This window comes from Astatotilapia calliptera, chromosome 8, assembly GCF_964374335.1.
Source record: "Astatotilapia calliptera chromosome 8, fAstCal68.1, whole genome shotgun sequence".
Classification (NCBI taxonomy): Eukaryota; Metazoa; Chordata; class Actinopteri; order Cichliformes; family Cichlidae; genus Astatotilapia; species Astatotilapia calliptera.
This window is the reverse complement of record NC_137429.1, coordinates 30338850-30351553: the sequence shown is the minus strand read 5'-3', so window position 1 is coordinate 30351553 and position 12704 is coordinate 30338850. Positions and strand designations below refer to the sequence as shown.

General features: G+C 41.9%; 1 protein-coding gene and 1 long non-coding RNA gene across 6 annotated transcripts in view; both read left to right on the top strand.

Annotated features, from left to right (window-relative positions):
• The window catches only part of rbfox3a (RNA binding fox-1 homolog 3a), a 598584-nt gene that overhangs the window by 436481 nt on the left and 149399 nt on the right, over nucleotides 1–12704 (top strand). The window lies entirely within an intron of this gene.
• Nucleotides 9649–11284, top strand: LOC145430502 (uncharacterized). Its single transcript, XR_013911081.1, has 2 exons — nucleotides 9649–9932; nucleotides 10575–11284. It is a non-coding gene; the product is annotated as an uncharacterized LOC145430502 (long non-coding RNA).

Sequence of the window (12704 nt, the reverse complement as noted above, 5' to 3'; positions counted from 1 at the left end):
CAGGGCTATGGGTTGAATGTCTGACTGAGTAGCAGCCTGAATGGCTGGGTGTAGTGATGGTGGTGGTGGAAGGGAAACAGGTGGTAGTGTGGATGACGGAACTAAGGGCGACTGAGTGGCAGACCGAACCGATGACTGAAGCGATGGTAGAGGTGAAAATGGAGCGTGTGGTGGAGTTAATGGCTGTGCTAGCGGGGACACAGGAGACGCAGCTTGTAGCTGGGCAGCTAAGAGAGCTTCAGGAGGCTGGACAGCTAAGAGAGCTTCAGGAGGCTGGGCAGCTAAGAGAGCTTCAGGAGGCTGGGCAGCTAAGAGAGCTTCAGGAGGCTGGGCAGCTAAGAGAGCTTCAGGAGGCTGGGCAGCTAAGAGAGCTTCAGGAGGCTGGGCAGCTAATAAACTGTTCACATAACCATCCGTAGCACAAAACACAACCCCTGAACGAATAGTCCCACGGTTCGACACAGAAAAAGAGTCCTTATTCACCACAGCCGGCGATGTAAAAGTCCGAACGTCCGGCTGTGGGGTGGCGCGCCCGCGGCGTGATCGACGCTTCTTCCCCGCAGATGGCTCCAAAGGGCCGGGCAAAACCACATCCGGCCGGTGAAACTGATGCGGCTGCTCCAGGGTGGCTGTTGTCTGTTGCTGCTGGGCCAAGTCTGATATTTCCCAAGTTCGCGCCGCCTCCCGGGCTTCATTCAAATTGGCCAATAAGTCCAAACATCCTCTGACCTGGCGGAGATGAGAATTTCCTTTGAGGATTGCTTCGATAGCATTTATCCCCACAATCTTTGCCCTTGTATTGGAAGTGTGGGTTATCCACTCGACTAGGCATTGGACACGTGTCAGATCGCTCTCCCTGGGTAAGTCTGCTGGGTCCATGTTGTGGTGACGTCGTACTGTCATGAATCGCTGTGCGGCAGGTAGGAGTTGGACCCAAAATGCAGGACTCACAGACTCGGGGAGGTGAACTCAAAACACAGCTTTATTTGCTGGTAGAACAAACATACAAACTAGACTAAACTGGGAAACCATAAACTAAGAACTCACAGGGAGACACAGGGAGATCCACACACAGCATGAGGGACGACGTCACGCCGAACAGAGGGAGACTCAGACAGAAATACACAGAGGGTAAACGAGGAAAGTGGGCACACACGGGGAACACAGGTGACACTGATAATCATAACGAGACAGGGCGGGGTGAACTGAACATGACATGTACAGGCACAGAGGTTCAGACAGGAGGAGAGAGAGCACGGGGAAAACACAGACATAACGGGCTGGGGAAACATGAAACAACCACAAAGGGAGACGAGGGCTCATAAATACATAGAGGGCACACAGGGGGGAGAGAGCACGGGGAGAACTTGGACATAATGGGCAGGGGAAAGATGGAATAAAACATAAGGAGAGACGAGGGCTCACAGATACACAGAGGGGCACACAGGGGGTAAAAGCCATGAAGGGAAAACATTTAGGGAACAACACAACAGGGCAACTCAGAAAACATGGCCTAAATAAGGAACAAAATACAAACATACAAGAAAACTAAGAACACTGGGCCAACATGGCCCAGGACCATGACACTAACAGTCTTCCAGCCAACCCAGGTGGCCTTGCATGGAGTGGGAGGAACAGTCTAAAAACAGTCGTTATCAGGGTGTTGTTGTTCGGCGCCAGCCTTGAGCCCACAGCTGGGGCCGAAGGGATAGCCGCATTATGATAGTGGTTTTTCTTTAGTGCGAACAGCTCATGAGAATTTCAAAGCTGTTCTAACAGTCCAACACTGGTCTCTCAATCTCCCGTTGGTGAGCCGTGAGCTTCTCCATGATGTTATCAAACTTGCGCTCAGAGATGTTATTCTGAGTATTCACGGCAGCCGTAAGCTTCTCCAAGATCTTATCCATGCTGCACTCAATGTGCCCTTTCTGAGAAGTCACACCTTGTCCCATCGTTTGAATCCCAGCGGGCAGCCTTGTGGGGTTTTGAACAGCCGATTCCGCTTTCTTAATTCTCCGATAAGCCAGGGCCAAGCCAGCTCCAATCAGCAAGAACCCTGTTATCATGGTTCCGAACAGGTAGATATCTTCAGCGTCCTCAATCAACAGTCCGCCAGGCACACGACCCTCCATTTCTGCCACCCGTCCATCGTGTATCCGGCAGGGAAAGTACCACCCGGACACTCAGGCTCACCCGAGCCCAGACTTCTCGTTGAGAAAAGGGTGTCAATAGCATTGACCCGTTGATCAAATCCATAATTCTCTTTTAGGTTTTAGAGAACAGACTGTGAGAGAGTGTTCCAGGGAAAAGTAACACAAAAAAACACGAGACTAGACAAGAACACAAGAGGCTAAGCAGGGAAGCTAAGGGAGAGGAGGAGAGGAGAAAAATGCGACCGCCTTCGCCGAGAGCCAAACGAGAAATCAGAGCAGGACAAAGTTTTCCTTAAAGTTTCAAATTCAAATTCAAATTTTATTTGTCACGTACACAGTCATACACAGTACGATATGTAGTGAAATGCTTGGACAACTGCTCGTGACCTAAAGAAAACAAAAAAGGAAAGGCTATGAATAAGATAGGAAATAAATATGAAAAATTAAAAAGGGTAAATTTAACTAGGAAGGAATAAAATATAAATTAAGGTTAAAAATGAAATAACTGTACAACACAAATTAGAATGAAGGGTAAAAAGTGAGAACATGCTTGTTAAAGTCAGAGCCGGCCTGTGCAGCAGGGTCAGGCTGGATGTTACCACACAGTCTCCAAACATCAGTGACCTGCTCCTTCATGACTTAAATCACTGCTGTATTACTTTTGAACTTCAGGCTTTCATTCCCTCATTTTAAATAATATTAATTACTGTGTTCAGAAATAGATTGTTCCTTTGACATTTTTATAGAAAGTGTAAAGAAACTGATCATATTCAAAACATGAGCAAGTTAGTGGCTCATGTTCGAGTGAAAGTTTCCACAGTATGTGCTGATGTGGTTTCTCCGCTCCACCTTCTCCACCTGTAACATCCTCCCTGAGCCTGGATAAGTCCAGCTGCTCTGAGCATGTTTTACATCCCATGAATTCAGTGGATACATGGGATGTAATGTTGTTAAGCACACGCACACACACACACACACACACCTCTGGGTCAGCCAGTCTGTTCTATTCTCTTATTAGCTTGTCTCACGAATGTCCCAATTTATAAAACACGAACAGTGTAATTGGACAGCAGGGACGTGCTTCTTTCTTTCACGCTTCACTTTCATTTTATTTTCCTTCATGTATTCAGACAGTGTTGAATAAGAACATGCACCACCTTCTTCTTCTTCTGGTCAATGTCTTGCATGTGTAAGGTCATCAAACAGTAAATTGTTTTTTGCAGTTTTTAAGTTGTTTTTGAGACAGGACTATGATCAGACCACCCTGAACTTTTATTTGTTGTTCTGGTGGACGTGCTGGTGTATTCTGGATCATTTTCCTGATCAAGCTAAGTGTGCCTGAGCCTCAGCACGTGGACTTTCTGGATTTTAGAAGAAATTAAAATGAGTTTGATGATCTGAAACTTGCAAATATGCAAACACAGCTTCTTTCACTATTTAACAATGAGACAATATAAACCGATCAGGTTAAAATGTAATTATTTATGCAGCTTTGTGAAATCTGCATGGACATCTTCACCTCTCTGCTCTCCGTCTTGGCTGAAGACTTGTAAAATCCAGTGATTTCTATTTAAATCAAAATTTACTGTAATTACAAAAAACATTTACATATTATTTATTAATCATCAGGGTTTTTTTTATAAACCTACAGTGACAAGAATTTGTTAACATAAAACATTCATTGAACATAAAACAATATTTTTGGAAAATTGTATAGTTATTAAAAGTAAAAATATATAAATACTCTGCAGAAAAATGTTCCTCACGAGTGTTAAATGGATTCATTTTACTGCTGCATATCTTAAAGACCGAGCTCATTTTAAATACTTTATATTCTGCTTGATGTCCACCATCTGCGTGTTTCTAACAAACAAAGCAAAAAAAAGAAAGCTAAAGAGTTGTTCATGAGTGTGACTGATGGTTAACTGTCAATATTTACAGGTGGGATTAAAATATTGATTTTAAATTAAGCTTTAGTGTTGGCAAAAACAGCTGGTTACAATGATATTCCAGCAAATTTGGGAATCTCTGCACCTGATCCCACCTGGTCACCTGTTTGATTAGATCAGACGTGGTCAGAGCTGCCGTCTCCTCCATTGTCTCTACATCACACATGTTGGTCAAAGTTAACCAAAGGAAACTGATCTGTTATGATGACAAATCACTGAAGTTAATTTACTTGCCAACACGAGCTGTGTTTTCACACAAAGCACAGATCATGTGAGCTGCTGGCCTCTCAGCTCGCCCAGCTGAAGCCTGTATAACAGAGAGAGCTACAGTTTCTTATGAGCATGAAACAAGTTCCAGCGACAATAGCTGACTGTGACCACAAGATGGCAGTAATATAAAGGATGGTGGCAAACGTGAGGAACCTTATGACAGTGCCGTCAGAGAGAAGGGGGGACATCATCACTTTTTAGATTTGACAAGGCATGCACTGTTTTTATCATTTGTAGTTGCAGTGCTTGCAGTTTGTTTTCACCACCCTGTGGAAGGTGTATTCCACAGCTGCCTTCAATTTTTAGTGATGGTATTATTATGTATCTGTAATGGTTAATACATCACTGTGGGGAAGCTCAAAATGTAATTTTAATGCTCTCCATAAATTTAAGTTCCAGCCCAAATCTGGGTATAAAACAATGATATGTTATTTTCCTAATATATATATATATTAGGGGTGCAACGATATTCGTATCGATATTGAACCGTTCGATACAGTGCTTTCGGTTCGGTACGCATATGTATCGAGCAATACAATTTTTTTCAAATTTTTTTTTTTTCAATTTTTTTTTTTTTGGTTTTTTTTTGTTTTTGTGTCCCGTTTGGATCTATAGCCATCAGAATTGTTGTCTTGAGGCCAAGAAAGATGCCAAGAGGATTTATTTTAAGTGGATCATCATATTGGTCCATTTGATTGACCTTTATTATAATTATGAATTTATTTTATTTTCAGTTGCAAACGGGACAGACATGACTGTGGGATAGGACAGGGAGAAAGAATGAAAGAAAGAGGGGGAGAGAAAGAAAGAAAACCAAAGGGGAGAAAAAAAAAAGAACAATACAAAATTTGTAATTTATTTTATCAACTTTCCTTCTGACGATGCTGTCTGTGTTGAGCGCTCAGTGAATCTGCATTTGACTACTCCGCCTAGGCTCGAGAGTGCAGCCTAGGCGGAGTAGTCGAACGCAGATTCACTGAGCACTCAACACAGACAGGATGGTCAGAAGGAAGAGCGCAGGGCAAGCTAGCGAGACAGAAGTGGACCTCCCCACCCTCATTCAGATCTGGCGTTTGGAATTATTTTGGTTTTCATGTGACGTATGACCCTGAAGGTAAGCGAGTCATGGACTAAAGTAAAACAGTATGTTGGATGTGCCATGCAATGCTCAATTACATGGGTGGGAGCTAGTGTGTTAGCGCAGTTAGCTCGTTAACGTGTTGGCCGTCTAGCCCCTCTGTATAGGGTAGCTCGTTAACGGAGATTTGCCGTGTTGTGGCGTTAAGGTCATTTCAACGAGATTAACCTGAAAGCACTAGTGGGAACACAACGAATATGACTGCACATTTACACCGACATCATCCTAGTGCAAAGACAAAAACAACAAGCATGCATGCTACAAACTTTAGCCGAGTCATTTAGACAGCTGTTGGCACAGGATTCTCCTTATGGAGACTTGATATGTTTAATATGCTGCTGAGAATATAGCCCAGAAGAAGCGGATAGTATAGCTTTTATTTTGGAAAGAGACATTTCTCTGTAATAAACTCTCTTTTCCAAAGATGAGTGATTCCTCAATCAGATACAGGGCTCACAATATCGCTAGCCCGACGTCCCGGGGCTATCTCTCCCCTGCCTGTCGGGCTATTGTAGGAAGGAAAAATATATGTCAATGCTTTTGCATTCTTTCAGAAATGTAGCTGGGTAATTATGTCATTGGGTGAGCCACTGTCAATATGTGACATATTGAAATCGCGTTTGAATTTGCGCTTGTTTTTTTGCTTTCACTTTGCAATCGCGCGAACTGTGTATAGAGAGCGACAGCACTGATCTGTGAGTGATGATAATTTGTGCACCAATTCCTCTGACATCGTCTTATTAATTGTTAGCTTACTATGCAAACATGACAAGTGAAATCTCCCGCAGCTTAAACATGTGAGAGGTTGATCGCGCAGAGAATCGCTGAGCTTATGTGAGTGCGTGTGTAAAAGCGGCAGGATATATATTTCACTACGATGACCTGGATGATTGAGAACCTTCACAGACAGATATATATTTTAGTTCTGCTGAGCCAAATAAGACAGGTCAGGGTGAAGAAGTGACAGCCAAAGAAAAGCTTACCACAAAACGGAGAAGTTATGACAAATCAGACTATAAGGCAAAAAGAAAGTGCAGCTTTATGGTTTCATGGACAAAAGAATTTCTGTGGCTGCAATATGACGAGCTAAAAAACAACACGCACAAGGGTTAGGGTTAAATTTAAAAACTGTACTTTTGTGTTAAAATATATATTTATAATTTTAATAAATGATAAATTAAAAAGGCATGAACATTTTTTTTTTGTATCGAAAAAATATCGAACCGTGACACCAAAGTATCGAACCGAACCGAACCGTGAATTTTGTGTATCGTTGCACCCCTAATATATATATATATAGTGGGGCCAAAAATAGAATTCTAAAGAACTTTTTAAAAACAACAGTGGACAAAATACTGTACAAATCACCAAAAGAACACAAGACAAAGCAACACAAACAATAATAAATACAAGGTAAGATCGTCAAAGGAGCTTGCAAAGAAAAGCGTCTGGACTTCTTTAAGTTGCTTGAAGACGTTTCACCTCTCATCCGAGAAGCTTCTTCAGTTCTAAGGTCAAATGGTGGAGAGTCCCAGATATACAGTGGGGCAAAAAAGTATTTACTCAGCCACCGATTGTGCAAGTTCCCCACCTAAAATGATGACAGAGGTCAGTAATTTGCACCAGAGGTACACTTCAACTGTGAGAGACAGAATGTGAAAAAAAAAATCCATGAATCCACATGGTAGGATTTGTAAAGAATTGATTCGTAAATCAGGGTGGAAAATAAGTATTTGGTCAATAACAAAAATACAACTCAATACTTTGTAACATAACCTTTGTTGGCAATAACAGAGGTCAAACGTTTACTATAGGTCTTTACCAGGTTTGCACACACAGTAGCTGGTATTTTGGCCCATTCCTCCATGCAGATCTTCTCGAGAGCAGTGATGTTTTGGGGCTGTCGCCGAGCAACACGGACTTTCAACTCCCGCCACAGATTTTCTATGGGGTTGAGGTCTGGAGACTGGCTAGGCCACTCCAGGACTTTCAAATGCTTCTTACGGAGCCACTCCTTTGTTGCCCGGGCGGTGTGTTTTGGATCATTGTCATGTTGGAAGACCCAGCCTCGTCTCATCTTCAAAGTTCTCACTGATGGAAGGAGGTTTTGGCTCAAAATCTCACGATACATGGCCCCATTCATTCTGTCCTTAACACGGATCAGTCGTCCTGTCCCCTTGGCAGAAAAACAGCCCCATAGCATGATGTTTCCACCCCCATGCTTCACAGTAGGTATGGTGTTCTTGGGATGCAACTCAGTATTCTTCTTCCTCCAAACACGACGAGTTGAGTTTATACCAAAAAGTTCTACTTTGGTTTCATCTGACCACATGACATTCTCCCAATCCTCTGCTGTATCATCCATGTGCTCTCTGGCAAACTTCAGACGGGCCTGGACATGCACTGGCTTCAGCAGCGGAACACGTCTGGCACTGCGGGATTTGATTCCCTGCCGTTGTAGTGTGTTACTGATGGTGACCTTTGTTACTTTGGTCCCAGCTCTCTGCAGGTCATTCACCAGGTCCCCCCGTGTGGTTCTGGGATCTTTGCTCACCGTTCTCATGATCATTTTGACCCCACGGGATGAGATCTTGCGTGGAGCCCCAGATCGAGGGAGATTATCAGTGGTCTTGTATGTCTTCCATTTTCTGATGATTGCTCCCACAGTTGATTTTTTCACACCAAGCTGCTTGCCTATTGTAGATTCACTCTTCCCAGTCTGGTGCAGGTCTACAATACTTTTCCTGGTGTCCTTCGAAAGCTCTTTGGTCTTGGCCATGGCGGAGTTTGGAGTCTGACTGTTTGAGGCTGTGGACAGGTGTCTTTTATACAGATGATGAGTTCAAACAGGTGCCATTCATACAGGTAACGAGTGGGGGACAGAAAAGCTTCTTACAGAAGACGTTACAGGTCTGTGAGAGCCAGAGATTTTCCTTGTTTGAGGTGACCAAATACTTATTTTCCACCCTGATTTACGAATAAATTCTTTACAAATCCTACCATGTGGATTCATGGATTTTTTTTTTCACATTCTGTCTCTCACAGTTGAAGTGTACCTCTGGTGCAAATTACTGACCTCTGTCATCATTTTAAGTGGGGGAACTTGCACAATCGGTGGCTGACTAAATACTTTTTTGCCCCACTGTATATATATATATATATATATATATATATATATATATATATATATATATATATATATATATATATATATATATATATGTGTGTGTTTGTGTGTGTGTGTGTGTGTTAGGGGTGCAACGATACACAAAATTCACAGTTTTAGATATATACATATTTATTTATATAATTGTAATGATAAATCGTAAAAAATACTGTGACTGAAAAGCTAAACTGCTAAAGCTCAACTTGAAATCTTTTTCATCTACCTTGTATCGATTGGTTATAACACTTGTAATTACTCAAGGCAAGAATATATTTATATTAGGGCTGGAGCCGAACCTGAATATGGTATTCGGATAGGCACGAATAGTGTTTTTTACGAATGCTTATTTTGAACAAATACTTTAAAAAATATTTGTATTCGAGAACAAGAAAAACTTTTTATCAAAAAGCTGAGTTTCCTTATGACCGGATGAGTGAGTAACACAGACTGCTCCAAACAGCAACAGAGAGGCTTGGCTGAGCAATAAAAGGCTGAACTGCATCACTATTTTTTGTACCTTAACTGGGTACAGGCAGTTTATAACTTTTGCAAAGATCGGGAGATTAATCAATTACACTGCATTATTGACATCTGCAGTCGGGTGCTCTCATAATCGCTCTGTTTACGTAGCTCTGTTAGCTCGGTAATTAAGACCAGCGGTCCCCAACCCCCGGGCCATGGACCGGTAGTGGTCCGTGAGTCGTTTCAGGGTTTTTATTGGTATTCTGCCCCTTTGTTGTTGCTTCATTGGGTTTCTTTGGCTGGTGCATTTCTCATTTTTCCCACTAGAGGGCATTATTATCCCCTGAGTTTTGTGGCTTCTTCTTTAGTTATTTTGCCCCCTTTCGTGATGTGTTGTAAGCAGCAGGAAAAGTTCACACAGGCAGTGTGAGAAAATGCCTGGAGGAGAAAACAAGCTGCACAACTTTAAGCCCAGTTTACATCATTGGGGAGTTTGTTGAGCCATAATCTACGGTGGCCCTGAGAGGCCAAACGGACTGCAACTTCAGAAAACACTTGCAAAAAGAAAAATGCTGCAAAAAGAAAAACACTTGCAAAAAGAAAAATGCTCCAAAAAGAAAAACGCTGCAAAAGCACACACAACACAACGGAAATAGGAAAAAAGACAACGGAAATGTTTCTGGGGAGACAATAACCGGACAGACCAGTTGCACGACCCAAAACATGCTAACAAGTGCACTGGGACTGGGAGACACTTCAAAGAAGTGGAGCGGCCAAAGAGTAAACTTTCAAAAGTAAGTTCTGAATATTATGTCACTTATTTATGTGCAAATGTTTAATAATGAGGAACATTAAAACATTGCTGTTGGCCAAATGCCGGCAAAGTTATGTGACATTAGCGATGTTTGTACTTTCTTTGTTTTAAAGCCTTTACTTTATACGCCGTTGGATAGTCGACCATAATCTTACAGAGAATCTGATGATTTCATGGATAATTAAAGTCAGTCATATATCCACAAACACAACAGGCTGAAAGTCAGTGATGCTGCTCGGTTTGCAGTCCTGAATATCACAGCACAAGCAGGAGCCACTGCACTGTTAATGTTAGCTGTGTTATATTGCTGCCTCTGTTCGGTGGTGTCGAGCCAAACGCACTTTAACGTGTGTTTGAACGAGCTGACGGTTCACTCGTTAAGCTGAAAGAAAGATGCTTTAATCACAGCAGTCACACATGTGTCCACTGCACCATCTGGGACTCTTCTTGTTTACACTCGTAATAACACAAACACTAAATCCTCCTGTTTGTAGCAGTGTGTACACCTGAGACTGTCACCTGTCTGTCTGTCCTGCACTCTCTCTCTGTTTCTTTCTCTCTGATTGTGGAATAAAAGTATGAACATGTGTTTATAAGTTACACTTGTGTTAGAATCCTGCAGCTTATCACACATTTGATTTCCATGTGTGACGACTGCAAGTGTCCAGAGTGAGGACAGACTGAGGGACCCACTGCTGCACATCATCTGTGAGGCTTTGCAGCCCTGATGATCCACCAGGACAAACTCAGCAGTGTGTGAGGAAGAGGAGGAGGAAGGAAGAGCCAGCAGCAGCTGACAGATGGAGAGAATAGACAGACTGTTCCCTGTTTGTGAAGGACTGCTAGGAAAGTTTAACATAACTGTCTGTGCTGAATCAGTCTTATTAGGTAATGTTCAAATAATTTGATCATCCCAGTGTTTTCAGTGTGGGAGAAAGTACTCAGAGTACTCAGGGCCTTCAAGTTACACACTATGAAAGGCAGCAACAAGTTTAATGTTCAGAAACCTAAAGTCTGTATCAGCAGCAGAATGGAGCTAAAATAAATGTTGGTTTCAGTTCTATGAAGCTTTGAGTATTTTGGATCAGTAGCTGCTGTGTTTGTTGCATCATATTGCTGTAATTGTTTATATGCTTTATATATTCTGAGCTAAGTTGATCTATAGTGTTACATCATATTCTATAAGGATGTTATGTGTTTGTAGACTTTCTGCCCAGTTTGACCCATTTAGCAGAAGTCAGCCTGTTTAAGGCTCTGATGTCTATTCTGTGTGACTTACAGCAGTTATGACATGGTCTGATTTTCTCACCCAATAAAGGAATATTTCATATATCAGTCTACTCTTCATTCTATCAGAAACAGTAATCACAGCTCGTACATTTTCTTTTTACACATATATGTAAGCATTGAGCCAAATTTAGTAATGACAACATAATGAAGGAACAACATTTGTCTCTTATATATGATACACCTATATGTGCACTGTCAAAGATACTTGAGTGTCTTTGAGTGAAGATTTAAGGTGATAGGACATATAAATAGCTGCAACTTGAATCTTTACTGAAGCTCAGTGTTTGGCACAGAGTTCATGAGGCTGCGTACTTTAAAGCTGCAGACCCTGAATTGGGATACAGCCTATCCAATTCAGGGGCTGTGTCCCAATTTAGGGTCTGCACGCTTGAAGTACGCGCACTACGCATACTACGTACGGTGCGTACTATAAGTACAAGAAGTGCGGAAGTGAGAGGCTTGTGAAATGGGACGGTATACGCTTCGTCGCGCTGTTCAGGTTGCCTAGCAACCATGATACTAACCGCTGGAAACGTGTCATACAACTTTGTTTGACAGAAATAAAGGAGAAAAATGTTTTGTTGGTCATTCATTTTTGTCATGACATCACTTTGATTGAGTATCTGAGGCTGAGACCACGGGACTGTAAAACATGATTGTTGGGCTTCATTTCTGTGCTGAACAGTCATTTAAGATTAGTTAGTAAATAACAATTAGTTAATGTTGTTCATGAGACTAAAGTCATCCCACCGTGGTAATGTAAATATAATATGGCCAATATTATAGTATGTACTTTTACTGTATGTTCACAGTCTTACAAATTAAAGAGAAAAAAAGGTCTTCAGTTAAAGACACAAAGACAAAGCGTGGTGTCCTGTCGTTCCTGGAACCAGCTCCTCTTATGTTAAGCTGTCTGCATAGGGTGAATAGGGTTAGGGTTACATTCACCTGAGGGCAGCAGAATTGTTTTTTATCGTTAATATGTATTGTTTTTTATCGTTACCTCAGTTTCCCTGTGTCTTTTCCCGTGTGTTATGAATACATTTTATTTGGTACCAGTACTGGTTTTATTTTGTTGTATTTATCCGCAACACCTTAAAGGCCGGTCCGTAAAAATATTGTCGGATATAAATTGGATCATGGCGCAAAAAAGGTTGGGGACTGGATTTTGATAATAGGCTGCTGACAGAGTAACTTTAAAGTTCGGTTAAAAGGGATAAAACAATGCTTGTGTAGTTGTGTCGAATTGTATGCACTTGTGGGAGTTATATGTACGTTTAAATTACTCTGTCTTTTGCAGACAGCAAGATGTAGGCTATAGGGTAGTTAACCTTAGCAGAGCTTCCCGTTGTCCCTCATAAACTCATTAACTTAGCTGAAACTCCCCACATGGTCAACCAAATGGAAAAGTTGTGTGAAACTCGCGACACAGATGGGGCCATGGCTTTATTGGGAATTAAAA